Below are 16,239 nucleotides of genomic sequence, written 5' to 3'. Positions count from 1 at the left end.
ATGCAAAACCCCACTGAGAGCAGAGTTAAATCCATTAGATTTGACCCGGAGGTGAAATGCAATCCTGTTAAGACCTTGCCTTCTAAGTAATGTCAAGCGGTATTTTCAGTTTTTTTCATTCAGCATTTTCATTTGTTTTTGTTTAATTTCAACTGTTAAGTAAAAACCCTCACTGCCAGATTTTTAAATGTCCTGTTCCAGGCTGGTACTTCGATCCATTCATTTCCTGTCACATTTCTGGATGCCTGAACCACTTGTACTCTTAAAATGTGAAGGAGCAGTGGTTCTAGTTGTGCTTTTACCAGATAGACTATACAAGATCTTAAAGGATAGGTTATTTTTGTTTGTTATTTCTATCTTAATACAGCAGTCTGAGTTAGCTTTTTGAAGCCTCATGTTAGCTTTGAATGCATTTTGTACAGAATGATGACTGAATTTTGTCCTCCATTTTTTTGTAGGGAGGGAAGGATCACTTGGTGGCTACAGTGGAAGAATGACCACAGCAACCCTTTCAACCTTCATAGCATGGTATGTGAATCATAACCTATCCTTTAACCCAGTTGTTCCCAATCTTTCTGGCTTGTGACCCCTTTAAACCAAACCATGTATACTTGCAACACCTCTCATTGGTTGCAAATGTCTACCACTTGTAACCCGTTCAACCAAAAAAAAGTTTTATTAGAATAATTTTAGAGTTCCAAAGAAGTAGAATTACTCAGTCATTTACCGGAAAAAAAAGCTAAGACATGTCCCTGAGGGTGATCCCAGACACACAGACTAAAGATCATGCACATAACTGGTGGCTGAAACTAAAACTGACTGGAAACCTCAATACTCTTCTTCTGTGGGAGGTCTCAGGGTATCTTAGGGTCTTTTATGGAGAAAATACTGGCAGCAGATTTCAATCTGAGCACAGAGCAGGACAACATTTGACACCCACATGTTCTGAACCTACAAATCTGTCCTTCACTCTCAAATCTTGACCTGCAGATTGACAGCATAACGTTTTTTTTTTTTTTGTGCTCACTTAGTTCGGTCACTTATAAACTTTCATATTTTTGTGCAAGATAGTATGTGTGTAAGAGAGTGAGAGAGTCAATCATCCCTGCCTGTGTTTCCCTGCATGAGAAGGTTTCAGTCTGAGTGAATCTGCAGAATGAGAGCAGTTATTATTGCTGGGAACCTGCAGGCAGATTGCAGTGGGAGCCAGTTATCAGTGCACCTCACGCTCTAAAAATACCCTCCAGATGACATCCTTTTGTGCCCCTACCCTCGCACCCTTTCTCCAGCCATCAGCTCTGCTCCACTTACAGAGCAAAATGAATCTCCCTCCTGCTCGGCAGTCATCTGCTCTCCTCCTTCACCTTAATGTGGCAGTGAGGAAAATAAGTGGCAGATTGGGGAGTTGTAGTGCTGTTTTTGTGTTGTTCTTTCAAACTCCATTACAGGGCTTGGGCTGCTGCTGGCTGGAGGCAGGAAAACTGTGGCATTTTCTCTCTTTTGTAGCCACTAGTGCTGTGCTCGTTCAAGACGTGCCTGTTTGGAACGGTACGATTACTTGGCCTGTGGTACTGCTGCTCGTTGCTTTCTCCAGAACCATTTTAACCCCAAAATTACTTACTGAATGACCCCAAAGTACTTAATATGCAACCCCACTGTATACCACTGACTTACTGTGTACTTCTTCTTCAGAGGAAGACATTGTAATACTATTTACTTGACGAAGAAATGTTACTGGTTACTTTGCAGATTCAGATTTTACTCACAAATTATTACAATTAAAATGTGGAGTTATTGCAGACATTTGCCTCATGGACTCATGGCGGTGCGCCATGCGCCACCTATCCGTCTCGCTATGAGAACCGATCAGCAAAAATGGCTGAGCGCTATATGTGGGAGGGGGGGGGGGGCCTGGTTTCCTCTTAGCGTAATGCTCTGACTGAATTTAAGCTGGGCTTTTACTGTGAAGGGTAGACACAGAAGAGCAAGCGTTATGACAGCGTTTAGTTTTATTTACAGTTTATTAGGCTAATATCCAACGCTGTTCCAAACTGCTCCAAATTCCAAACCCCAAGTTTGCTGGGTACCCAGGAAGCCAAGTGTGAAGTAGATCGCATGAACGCTTCTTGAGATACTTGAAAGACACACATACACACACACGCTCACACAGAGGTTCCTCAATTTTATAGTTAGATGTTCATTGGTCGATTGGTCGTCCAACACTTGAGTCCAAAGAAAAAATTCTCGATAACCATTGCGTTTATTGCCATGAAATTCGGCAAAAACATTCACAGTCCTGCACTAACTTTACATTGGTACTGACTTATCTCACTGATGGTGCCTTCATGTGGGCTTGTGTTAAGAGTTTATCTGTTGTGATGAGATGTTACTCCCACCAACAAACATGCACTTGGCTGTGGAAGATTTTTCTAATTTTACATTTAATTTGCTGCTGATTAAACTGTTGATGGCTGGCCAGAGGCTGATTGTTGCCATGGTTACTGCTCTGGTTCAGTGCAGCCTGCGGATGCCAGTTAGAGACAGTAATGTTTAACAATTTTTCTGTGAGCATGAGTTTATACATTACTTAACCCACTATATGGACCTTGTATTGTCAGCTGCTGTTTCTAAGGTCAAGACTGAACTTTGAACCTCAGTTTCTAGTGTTATTAGAAGAAAGAAGTATTTAAACAAGTACAATCATGACACTATTAAAGTCCAGGTGCTGATGTAGATAGCATGGTATAGCCTAGTCAGTAATTGGACATTCCAGGAGCAGGTTGCACCAGCTGTGCTTCAGTTCCAACTTAGCCTAGTTATTACCCAAGTGTTTATGGAGTGGAGATCCTCGCACCACTACATTTAAACGAGTTGCCCACACAAACTTTTTATGCAGAAATTAGTTCCAACTGCTACGTAGCTAGCTAATCAGCTGATAAAAGAAGTGTTAGGTTGCTAACAAATTTGTCAATTTAAATTGGCAAGTAAGGAAGTGATTTGCCCTTAAAATTGTTATATTAAAAGTTTCTGTTGCAGTTCACAGTGCTACAAGGATTTACCGTTTACATATTTTATTGCTTTTGATTGTGCAGAACTACAGATTTTTTGTAGCAACCTATTTACACATTTTTTACGTCTTTGCGAAGAAATTTCTTAGGTTTTAATGGTGCAACCCAATTTAGCAAATTTCTAGTTTGAAACTAGTTGCTGGTGCAACAAAAAACATTCCACTAAAGTTTTCCTAAAAGACAAATTTAAAGAAAGACCCCTTCTCCTCGGACAGCTGGAGGTAGAAAATATAACAACGGAATTGCAATATATATCAATAGGATTACACTACAGTTGGCCCAATACTAATATAGCAAATCCAACACAAGATGTTCAGTAGAATAAGTCCAAGAAATGAGTCCAGTGAATTAAATCCAATGTCCACTTTATAAGTTTATATAAGTTGTGCTTTGGTGTGTAGCCATAAGTGGGATCATTATTGAGATATACAATAATTACTGCAAAATAAAATCCATCAGGGTAATTATTGTAGAAGCACAAAGTATAGCAAGGGTTTGTGTAGATTGCTGCACCTCATCAATGCCACAGCAGGGTCGTTTTCTATTGGAGGTCTTTGGCAACACACCTGTGGTGACTTCCCTGATTAAGCTGTGAGCCAGAATGCTTGGAAGTCTCACCCCAAACAGAGCAGTACAGCAGTGCTTTTGTGCTCTTTAAAGAATCAGTATTGATTTGCCTTTAAAGCAAGATCCTATATGGGTCTCTCCCAAGTGAAAAGATAATTTAGTGTTGTGTATTCATATGGGTTGCATAAGAGTACGAGCAGCTGGTGTGACCTATTCACTGTGGGAAACCTGGATGTTGAATTATTGATACTTTATGTAAAAGGATTCAGCTCTCTAACAAGGATGGTGTGCACATTTATTATACTGTAGGGGAGTTAATTTGCGACAATGTAAGTGCCTTGAAAGTGAGACTTCTACCTTATTAAAGCGTCATTTGTTGATTTTATTTGGCCAATTGTAACGTTTCTATTGCAAACCAAAAATAGTAAAGTTGCAGGCCGTAAAAGATGCTCATCGAAGCGAGCAAAACACTTCAACATGTAATCTGAATGTGATGTAAATGTTGAATGTAAAAGAAGTAACTTAAGTGCCTATAAAAACTACCCTCTTTGCAGCACAAGCAGGTGTAAATGTTAATGAGTTTTTCCTGAAGCCATACATCTTTTCATTCTGTCATCTTTTCTTTTTCAATTTTTTCAAGGTAACTTACGTCACCACATCTGAGAGACCCAACACACTTACTCACTGTAGGCCTACAGCTGTATCTCTGCATGAATCTGAAGGCCATCAGTGGGCAGTTTTCATTTGATGTACTGCTTTATTGTCACACAGTTATTATCCATGTGACAGCTGATGGAAATTTCAAGAGTGATGAGTGAGAAGTGGTACAGCGTGGGAGTGAGGAGGTGGAGCATGTACTCCAATCACAGTGGAGTCTCTCCAACAGTGGCTGCACAACACAACACTTTACAATCACTTTCTCTGGGTTGTCCACTTCTTCTGTCCCATAATATCTCCCTCAGACACACATACTGTAGTTATCTCACTCTTTCTCAAATCCTGTGCAGTTTATTGTTCTTTCCTTCCATTTTTTTGTGGTAACCAAGTGATAAGATGCTCTCGTCAACCTTGTTTCCCCCAGCAGCCGGCAGTTGTTTTCAGTGTAAAAGCTATGAACTCGATGTATGATATCTTCTCTTTAAAATGGTGTTGTGCCAGCAGAATCAGGTGAGGAAGCTGTGTGACACAGACAAGATGTTTCCCAGTGGAGCGACGAACAACACCAGATGCACCTGAGAGCAGAAAAGCCAAGTGTGGCAATTACAACTAAATATCAGCTGTTCCAGGATTCCCATCAACATCTGGAGCCACTGGAGCAGTCCTCATTACCTGTGAGATTTCATTTTTTCCCCCTTTTTCCTCTCATACATCTTACTTATTCTTACAATGAGGACTTCCTGTGGTTCACACTCTCTGGAGGGATTCACTGCCAACTGCTCACACATTACAAGCTTCAGGCAGCGTGGTTACACTCCAGCTGTTGCTGTAACACACAACATCATACCAACATCATTTAGTGTACTAAATATATGGATATATAATGGATAAATACATTTGGTATTAATTATGTGACAATATGTCTTGTTGAGGAATGCATTTTAAGGTGTTAATTTATTTGAAGTCTTTTCTGGGACAGTTTCAATTAAAGCAAGGACACCTGGACCTTGCTAACCACTTAATAATTATTTAAATCCAAACTCTTTAAGAGTAAATCCAGATTCAGTTTGAAGTTTAAAATGTCCTTTTAAGGGTTTTGGCAAACTTTGCAAGCAAGATTTTGTTTTCCATATATGAGGTTAATTCATGCCGTGAAATGTCTCTGGTTTTATTATGACTTGCTTTAAAAAGCCATCAAAATCTTAAGCTTCTAAAAAGCTCCAGACACTAAATGATTAGTCTCTCATTTGTTTATGTACTGTACCATTAGTGAGCCATGTGTAAAATGGGAGTAAGGATGAAAAAAGTTGATCTTAACAGAAATATTTAGTATTTTATTGCTTTCTACCAATCTTCTCTCCTTTTATTACACTGTTATGAGTTTTGTCTCTAGTGTAAAAGCCAAACTACAGTAATTGCCTCCCCTCGTCTCCTAAAAGACTATAAATCACTCGGCATCCCCAAACCACATTAGGGATTCTGCAACAAAATGCCTTTTCTCATTTGTGAAGTCAGTACAAACAGTATCTGCAGTCTTCAGCTCGGCAGCCTGCAGAAGTGTCAGAGTGTCAAGCTATTGAACCCTCTGGCCATTGATTAATGAGTCTCTCTCCTCCCTCAGCCCTCTTAAAGGTGCCACTGGGTTGTCATTAGTTTTCATGTCGGAGTCACCTGAGGGGACGATTTTGGATTCAACCCATATGCCACATTTCGATGTGTTGCACACTCGATGATAAATAGTTTATTTCCTGATCGAATGCATTAATTACGCTCCTCAGATAGGCACTTAGATAGACACAGCTAATTACCAAACATTTCTCTGAAAAACAATCTTTGCTCAGATGCAGCAAAATGTAGAATTCATCAATGCCAACACCCCTAAAAATGCTCTTAAATGCAGCAAATGTGTACATGTTTAATTAATAAGTTAAGTGTTGGATTTGTGACAGTTAATCACATTTTTCCAACTGCAAAAGGTCTTAAAAAATGGATGAGAATTATTGATGTGCTTTCAACCCCAAAGTCTTTACTAGCTAAAACATACCTTAAGTTTTAATGGTGCAACACAGTTTAGTAAATTAAAGGTGCCGTAGGTAGGATTGTGAAGATCCAGGACTTAGCCAAAAAATGTGAACATCGACAACTTCTCAGTCCCTCCCCCCTTTCTGCTAAAGCCCTAAACGCTCTCGTAAGCCCCTCCCCCCACAAGGGAGAATGAATACGTGTGCCTGAGCACCCCCCCGGCCCTGATTGGTGCATCTGAACAGGGAGCTGTGGATTTTTGCAAATCGCACTACAGGCTGTAGGTGGTGCCAGAGGAGCTTTAAATGACCTGCTTCTTGTAGTTTTACTGGAACATAGGGTCAGTTTCAGCAAATATGACAGGAAGTTAGTTTTATAAGTCTGCCTTTAATTGTTTGAAGTTAAATAGTAGTTATAAGAACTTAGGAAACAACTTGACACACAAACGTAAGGATGGATTTACAAATAGCTGGTGCAACCCAATCTTGAACAGTAAGGAAACTGTTCCTAAATGTGATGTACGACCATAAATTCAGGAGCTAAAGAACCGAACAAAATGGTGACGCTCCAGTTCAATATGTGGAAAAAATATATATTACACTGCCAGAAACCCAGGCAGAGACAAGGATGGAGAAATCCATCACCTACTCACGCATCATTTTGGCCACAGTAATATTAGCTGAGAACGCTGCAGCTGAACATAGGTCAGTGTTAAATTTGATTTCCTTAATAGGGTTTAGTTTAATCCTCCCCAACAATATTTGCTTTCTAAATGCCAATAAATGCTTTCTCACATGTTATTGAATCTCCTTTAGGCTGTTTTCACGTTTTTCTCTTTGTGTGTGCATTTTCCATACATAGTCATTAATGTCATTAATCATCATATAAATAGTGGTTTTGTGTGTGTGTGTGTGTGTGTCTGAGTCCAGTGATTCTCCCAGCTTGTCACTGCAGTGCTCTGAGGTTTCTGCTGTGTCGCAGTGTGGCGTGCAAGGGAGAGGAAAGGAAGGGGTGATGCATTGAGTGACATAAGAGGAGGAGGTGCGGTTGAAAGTGGATCAGTCGGACAGTGGGTCACTGGGCCGGGGAAGCATGGCTGTTTCTGCTGAGCTCAGCTTACGATCAGACACCTTGATTCATCATGGAAGAAACAGTTTTCAGATTTAAGAGTCCTAATCTTTATTGACATGACTTCCACTAAGGCCGTGGAAGGGCATAAATTACTGCTTCAAAAGTAATGAAATGTATCAGTGCCTCAAGATTAATTCATCAAGGGTTCTTTGGACTGGATGAACTTTTATTCCATTATGTTTGACAGCTTGAATCATCTGTGATCCCATTTTTGATGCCAGCTTAATTTTCACAGTTCTTTCCATTAGCAGACTTTTAAAATAAGACCTCCTTAATGTCTCTCTGCAATTATGTTTCTGCTATAGTTGGGGGACACAGAGCCCACGCAGTGCTGAAGAACACCTTACAGACATGTCTAGCAGGGGAGCACAAGAGGTCAGCGATATTTAAATGAGAATGACTTTATCTGTTGCTCTGCTTGTGTTTGTTTTATTTTACTGTGTGTAGACTGTGAGTGTGCGGACTTTAAAGTGCTGATATTATGTTCATTTTCAGATTCAAAATTGTATTTAGAGGTTATATCAGAATAGGTTTACATGGTTTAATTTTCAAAAAACACCATTATTTTTGTTGTACTGCACATTGCTGCAGCTCCTCTTTTCACCCTGTGTGTTGAGCTCTCTGTTTTAGCTACAGAGTGAGGCATCTCATTTCTATTCCATCTTTGTTGGGAGTTGCACATGTGCAGTAGCTAGGTAAGGACTACTAGCCAGTCAGAAGCAGAGTATGAGGGTGTACCATGCTAGCAGCTAGGCGAGCATTATAACGTGTGTTACAAAGTGACGCACGTTTGTCTCTGAAGTGAAGGCTGGACTACAATAGAGCTGTTTGGAGCAGTTTGTGAACAGTGTTTTCTGTTGGAGATGGTAAGTCCCTTTGGGGTGGACTTTGGGCTTTTTAACTTTGTAAACCTATAACGTGCACAAAAAAGATATATGACACAATAAGGGAAAAAGCATAATATGAGCACTTTAAAAGGTCCCATGGCATGAAAATGTCACTTTATGAGGTTTTTTAACATTAATATGCGTTCCCCCAGCCTGCCTATTGCCCCCCAGTGGCTAGAAATGGCGATAGATGTAAACCGAGCCCTGGGTATCCTGCTCTGCCTTTGAGAAAATGAAAGCTCAGATGGGCTGATCTGGAATCTTCTCCTTATGAGGTCATAAGGAGCAAGGTTACCTCCCCTTTCTCTGCTTTGCCCGCCCAGAAAATTTGTCCCACCCATGAGAGAGAGACCTCATGGCTCTCAAACGAGCAAAGTGGCAGTTGGTCAAAGCCACACCCCCACCCTCCACCTTGCCCCCCTCTCTCTCCTCCTCAATAGCTACAGACACAGAAATGGCACATCCTAAGGACTGGCTCTAGTGGCTGTAATTCTGCATCAAGGCTGAATTTCGGGAAAGAGACTTCAGATACAGTATTAGCGGACCACTAAGGTCTATATAAAAGAGACTTCAGATACAGTATTAGGGGACCACTAAGGTCTATATAAAAGAGACTTCAGATACAGTATTAGGGGACCACTAAGGTCTATATAAAAGAGACTTCAGATACAGTATTAGGGGACCACTAAGGTCTATATAAAAGAGACTTCAGATACAGTATTAGGGGACCACTAAGGTCTATATAAAAGAGACTTCAGATACAGTATTAGGGGACCACTAAGGTCTATATAAAAGCATCCAAAGAGCACCATGTCATTGGACCTTTAAAGAAAATCTGCAGTGGTGTCTATTCATTTAATGGAGAACATACAATTACATTTGTTTGCATATTCTGTTTGGTTTTTGCAAACCATCAGGGACAGGTTCACTGGGGTTTGACATGCTGTCGATTAGTTCAGGAGTGGTTAATAGTGTGCTGCCTGGGATGCCTCTTTATAAGGCTCTGTAAATGTGTCAGGCAGCAGCAGGGGGAAGCCAACTCCTCTGGTTCCTCTAATTGGATTTGCATGTGAGGAAGAAGGCCTGGATTCATTTGGAACAAAAGACTTTATTCTAAACAGTCCATCCTATTGTTCAACATTTTCAATTCCTTGACTTCCACGCTGGAGTAAAACCAAAAGTGCAGCCAAGAATCGGCTCAGCTCGTTATGATTAACAGGTTAGGAAGTGCACAGTGTAGTAAACTCTGCAGCATGAAGGAAAAATCAACATATTTTGTACAAACAGCCAAATTAGAGATGGCATTGTTGTTTGTACGAATACAAGCCAGTTTGTGTTTACAACCCACAGTAAGTTTATATTATTAAGTTTGTGCATAAAGAATGACAAACCTCCACTGTGCTATAGAAGCTGTCAGAGCATCCTCATGCAATCAAAACTGACTATTTATTGCGTTGGCTCTGTGCCTGCACAGTCATTTTAGAATGAAACAAGTGCAGACTCTCAGCTTACATTTAAAGGGGTGGTTACATCCATGGACAGTGTAGAAACTGTAGCCACTTTAGCCACGCTAGCGTTATGGTTGAAAGGATGGTCTGCACTTTGGTCCAAATATCTTATAACAACTATTAGATCGATTGGCATTCAATTTGGTACCGACATTCATGTCCCCCTCAGGGGGGATTGTTATAACTTTGGTGATCCCTTACTCTTTTCTCTAGTGCCACCAGCAGGTCAAAAATGTAATTTGCCCAATACTTTGGTTTATGACCAAATACCTGCAAAGCTACATGTCATTACCATCACTTAGTGCTAATTAGCAAATGCTAACACGCAAAATGTTGAACCTGGTAAATACTACCGGCTAAACATCAGCATATGAGCGATGCCGCTGTGAGCATGTTAGCATGCTGCTGTTAGCATTTAGCTCAAAGCACCACTGTGTCTACGTATAGCCTCACAGAGCTGCAAGCACAGCTGTAGACTCTTAGGGCTAGATTTATCAAGCCATTTGCGCCTGTTTCCAGGCGCTAATTGGTCGCAAAGACGGACGTAACCGATGCGGGCTATTTACAAACAGGGCGCACTTGGGTAAAATCGCAGATTGTCTGCCACATGAGCGAGAAGAGACAAGTTGCGCTTTCAATATGCGTTCGTGGGAGGGTCGTGGGGAAAGTGGGAGTTCCACCCAAAAAGGTGGGAGGATAAGCGCAAAGTGCCCCTAATTATATATTCCGTGGTATTTACAAAGACTGTCAGTAAGAGCGCGCCTCTATTCTGCGGGGGAAATTCTCCGCCTCTTTAAACCAGCAGCAATCGAGTTTCCTCGTAGACCTTTATGCCGCTGGTCAAATGGCAACAGTAATTTGAGCAAGACAAAGACATAGGCGAGACTGAAAATATTTTTAAACACAAGAATCACACTTTGTCAGTGAACACAACATCATTTAGCGTTACGGATCAAGCAGCCATGCAATATTAGAGTTACTGGAAGAAATCAAAGATGAAATTGAATCTCCCACTCAGCGTTCACATCCCATTCCACCAGTTGTTAAATTCCTCCCTACATTACAAATATTGGCATCAGGATCATTTCAAACAGTCATAGCATCAGCAGTGGGAATATCGCAGTCTGCACTCAGCCATATCATAGCACAAGTACCGCTTTGCTACAGCGCAATTTACGGTATAGTGGGCGGAGAAAGACGCTGCTTGCCTGATGGGTGTCAGGGTTGATAAATGCTACGCAAAATGTGGAAGCATAGCGTGCGCTATTACCGAACTCGCATAAACGGACGCAGCGCAAACTGCGCTAGTGTTAGTAAATCTAGCCCTTAGTCTTTTGATATTTTGTATTCTCTTTCTGTCTAAAACAACATTTAGATTCTCTCAAAGGATTGCACAGAACAAGAAACAAGAACCATTTAAAAAAAAAAACATCATAAAAACATTACCACTCCCCCGCTGCTTTCTGGCATACACAGTAGAGTTCAGCGCATACACAGTAGGGTTTATTGTGAACGTGCCATGCTTCAACTCTCCCCACCATTTCACAGCCTCATATTTTAGTAAAAAGCTGTTTTTTTTCCTGAATACTCTGTGATCCCCAGAGGAAACATAAAATAACTAATTTTAAATCTAATTTCTAAGCAGCAATGACTACAACAAAAACTCTCTGTTTTGTGACTCAATGCAGATGATTCACCCTCATCCAAATATGAAGGAACACAGCTCCCTGCCCTCGCTTAACCTTCAGTTGAAATGCAGTAACACGAGGCCATTAACGTGCACACATGCTCACATTAACGCTGGCACTCCTCTGTGCAGATCTAAAGGTGAAGACGAGAGGTTGTTAAACATGTGCGACATTAATAAACAGCGAAACAAATGACATCTTCTGGTATCTCATTTGCTGCTAATGGCATATTTAATGGCGAGACATCTGAAACACACAGAAGACTGTTTGATCTGTCGAGGCATAATGGAGCTGACAAACTCGGTCTCCTTCAAAATCAGTTTACAAAAAGATGCTGCTATGTGTCTGTGAAGGATTACTGTAATGTGTGTGTACACCAGGACAAAGGCCGCGGTGCATGATTTAGACTAGATTCTAGTCTATTGATTTAATTACATTTCTGCTCCTAAAGTCTGTCAGGTTATTTGATTGGTCAGACATTTATACCTGGATCTGTGCGCACAGGCTCTGCATTCCTTGAGCAAAATTGAATTCGTGGATGATATCTTCCAGATCCTGCAGTGCAGTGACTTCAAAGTTCATATTTCAGGAGTAATCAATGGTGGAAAATATGAAGTACATTTACTCAAGTAATAGTAATTACATTTTCATTTTATGCTACTATTTACTTGTACTACATTTCAGAGGGAAATTAAGTTAAAGCTTAAACCTATAGTTCGGATTTTCTTCTTCCGTACACTCTGGCTCGTAAAGGCATCTCTTGTCTCCACAGTGAACGTCATTTCGTCGTCCCTGTCCTAATCACTCGTTTTTATATTCTTGTATTTGTTTATTCTATAAACCGCATAGAGTCTGAACCAAATGTAATACAGTTTGCAGCACGGTTGTGCTTATGCGTAGAAATACGTAAGTTCTACGATTGAGAAAATGTAGTGCCAAAGGAAAGGGCTGCCTGAAGGCAAGATAAAGCGGTGAAAATATTCTAAATAAAGCGTACACTTAAACTGATATTGTGTTTTTTAGGTGGTCTTTTTTTAGGTGGCTAAAATACGTTTAGCTGCCGCCCCCGTCCACAGCATTACATTGTTAAAGGAACACACCGACTTATTGGGACTTTAGCTTATTCACCATATCCCCCAGAGTTAGATAAGTCCATACGTACCCTTCTCATCTCCATGTGTGTCGTAACTCTGTCTTACGACTAGCCTACTTTAGCACAGATCCTGGAGGTAACCGGCTCCATCTAGCCTACTGCTCCCAATAAGTGACAAAATAACGCCATCATGTTCCTATTTACATGTTGTGATTTGTATAGTCACAGTGTGTACAAATAACAAGGTCACGTGAGACACAGCCATCTTCTAACCGTATACATACTGGGAACTATATTCTCAGAAGGCGAAGCACTGCTACTTCTGCTACTTGGGCGGAGTGATTAGCGCAACACCTGAAAAGCACTGATGTTACTCTCTGCTCCTCACCACGGGTGCAAATCACTCCGCCCAAGTAGCAGAAGTAGCAGTGCTTCGCCTTCTGAGAATATAGTTCCCAGTTTGTATACGGTTAGAAGATGGCTGTGTCTCATATGACCTTGTTATTTGTACACCCTGTGACTATACAAATCACTACATGTAAATAGGAAAATGTTACCGGTTACCTCCAGGATCTGTGCTAAGCTAGGCTAGTGGTGGAGATGAGAAGGGTATGTATGGACTTATCTAACTCTGGGGGATACGGTGAATAAGCTCCAGACTTAAGTCCCAATAAGTCGGTGTGGTCCTTTAAGCTCCCGTGTCAGTACTCTGGTTTGTTTCTCTAAACTGGGGGTGTTCCGACCGTCATCTAGTATCGCTAATACACTGACTATAAATATATACCTCATACAATCCCACTTCAAAAGATCTAAACTATCCCTTTAAGTAAACGATCTGAGTAGCACCATTAAAAATACTGCTTTTTCAGATCTCTATGCTCTCACTGTTGGGTAAACACAGACGCAACAACCTACGCTGTTTGTACAATCTGCAGGCCTCAATCCTGCTCATATTCATCCATAACAGGAGACGTTTACATAAGGTGGATTCCCTTGTTGCTAAGATTTCTCAATGCCCATGTAAGTAAAATCATTCATGTCTCAAATGATGCTCACACAGGGCGCTACTGGTGTCTGAGAGGCAGGAAGGATTGTCGGAAGCTGTGGGAGGACAGGACAAAAAAAATGCGAGGAAACGAATGAATAGCAAGAGGTGGGAGGCACACAATGGCGTATCATTCACGGACAGACACCCACACAGACACACACTCATCAGAACCCTTAAAAATATAGATTTACGTAACAAGCTTCCTGCCCAGAGCAAAGTACATGAGTAGATCCTATTCCTTTACAAAAATAAACATGAAACAGACTCCTCTTTCGCATGTGACGTAAAAGGTTTCTCTTTTGATAACGTACCTCTTAGTATACTGAGCGTTAACGTTGCTGTGAAGATGCCAAATGCATTCACATTAAATAATTCACTGATTCATGAAGATGCCTCATTGAATGATCAAAGCTATAGTCTGTGGTGCAGCGGTTAGGAGCCCTTTTTCTGCCGGAAACATGTCCACCCACTTCTTCAGACACTGGCTTTATGGAAGAAAATTGCACATATATTTCCCTCCAAAGAATTTTCAAAAAATCCCACAAAATAAAGACTTTGATGATTTGAAATGAGCCAATCGGCTTCCAAATTAATTCTGAGCTTGTATATAAAGATTCAGGAATAATTTATGAAGACCAAAACAGACAAGACGATTCTCTATACTCACTGTAGTGCACTATATCTATTGTTTTGGTAGATCGCATACAATAAGCTAAATAAAAGTACTTCCCCATTCTAACAAAAGTAGATGCCAAGGCGGCAGCTAACAGATACCAACCAAGGGATGACTTTAGACCATAGAATGCTTCAGACACACCTTTCTTTCGTCACCTCTGACCTTAGCTCAAGACAGGCTTCTTGTCACGCTTTTTCTGAAGCAGCCCTCTGGGGGCTGACGGAAGGAAATCCTAGGTGGAATTCCAACACAACACCTTCAGACTGTGAAGCTCTTTCTCAACCTGCTGATTTTTCCGGAATCAGGAGTGTTTGAGTTTGTCAATTTTGAGATTAATTAAGGGATACATTTATGCATTATATTCAGGTTTACCGTCAAAGACTAGTTTTTCTGGCTTTCAATTCAAAATTCAAAATGACAATCATATATTTACTGGTAAGGGTATTTTAATGGATTATCTGCATGGTTTAAGTTTTTTTTTACAACAATCCACTTAAGATGTACTAGATAGTATCAAAGCCACCATAAAACTTTCACCTTCATTAAAATGGATTAAATCAGACATGACCTCATGATCTCACCTTTATGTAATAGATCTCTGAGAGTTGACAGAAGAAAAACAAACAATGCAGGTGGGATTTAACTCACAACTTTCTGTCAGGAGTCTGTGAGATGAACTCACACAGAGAAGAATTAGACTTTGCCAGTTTGTCAGTGGGAACATGTTTCAGTGTAATTCTGATTCAGTCTGTAAACCTTTCTCTGCAGGTTGGTGAAGATGCTGGCGCTGGAGATGGACCAGTGGTAAAGGACACCGGCCAGTGATGTCGAGACACAGGTTTAAACCCCGCCTGAGGTACCCCGTCTCACACAAGTGTGTGTGTATGTGTATGTGTGGGTGTTTGTGTGTGTGTGTGTGTACTTTCATTTGTCTGCTCAAAATAACAAACATTTCAAATTTCGCCAACACAAAAGTCGTTTGTTTGGGGATGATTATTTTTGAAAAAAATCAAATAAAATCCAGCTGAAGTACCCTCTGTGATGCTATTGTAAATAAAATATGCTATGATGCCATGATTTTTTCAGACAGCCTGAAATACCATTTTCTTGAAAAAGAAACATAAATTATACTGGTCTACTTAACCATTTACAGTTTTGGAGCACAAGTAACATTTATGTTTTTAGGAATTTACTGAAGATTGTGGGCAGTGCTGTAGTTTTTAACCAATTTTCAATCATTTCTTCTCAGCCTTGGGGTCTTAATATTATTATCACAACATAAGAAACATACACTGTGTTGGTTTAATACTTCTATTCTTTTCTTTTTACTGGACATGCAGCGTCTCCCTGCAATCTACACTTCACCTTCATTCAGTACAACAAAAAGAAAGCAATGGTTGAGCCAAAGCCAACATGAAAGCCAACATGAAGCTGCTGCAGTCTGTCATTTTTCTCTTTTCTCCCTTTGCTGCAATCTGCTGCAATCGTAGTTCAGATCACAGACACACGAACCTTAACTGTAAAAGTTTTGAATATCAACTTAAAACCATGATGGACTGTGTTGTCTAGGTAGCTTTTGCCAAATCACTTTGCTTTTTGATGCTGAAGGACAATGTACACATACATATACAGTATACTATCTAGGAATTTATGTGCGCAAGTAAGAATGGACTTTATAAATAAACTTTTCCTTTACACTTTTCTGTCTCAATAAAGACAAGAAGTTGAGTCTAAAATAACTTTAAATAAACATAAAGTAAACAGTTGTATACAGTCATATGAATGACAATAGTTTTCTCCCATTGAAAATAAACCCCCATCAATAGCCATTAGAGGAATATACTTGTTATTTCTTGTTCTCCAGTATCTCCCTGCAGTACAGTGGGAGGGTTCT

General features: G+C 40.4%; 1 long non-coding RNA gene across 2 annotated transcripts; it reads left to right on the top strand.

Annotated features, from left to right (window-relative positions):
- The first annotated feature begins 456 nt into the window (after positions 1–456).
- On the top strand, positions 457–15,197 carry LOC120548860. Of its 2 annotated transcripts, none has more exons than XR_005637292.1 (3): positions 457–528; positions 4,794–4,966; positions 15,114–15,197. It is a non-coding gene; the product is annotated as an uncharacterized LOC120548860 (long non-coding RNA). The 2 variants fall into 2 exon arrangements; XR_005637291.1 differs by lacking the exon at positions 15,114–15,197 and adding an exon at positions 7,751–7,810.
- Positions 15,198–16,239: the final 1,042 nt, after the last annotated feature.

Source organism: Perca fluviatilis, chromosome 20 (genome assembly GCF_010015445.1).
Source record: "Perca fluviatilis chromosome 20, GENO_Pfluv_1.0, whole genome shotgun sequence".
NCBI lineage: Eukaryota > Metazoa > Chordata > Actinopteri > Perciformes > Percidae > Perca > Perca fluviatilis.
The sequence above is the reverse complement of the archived record's forward strand: the minus strand, read 5'-3'. Positions and strand labels throughout refer to the sequence as shown.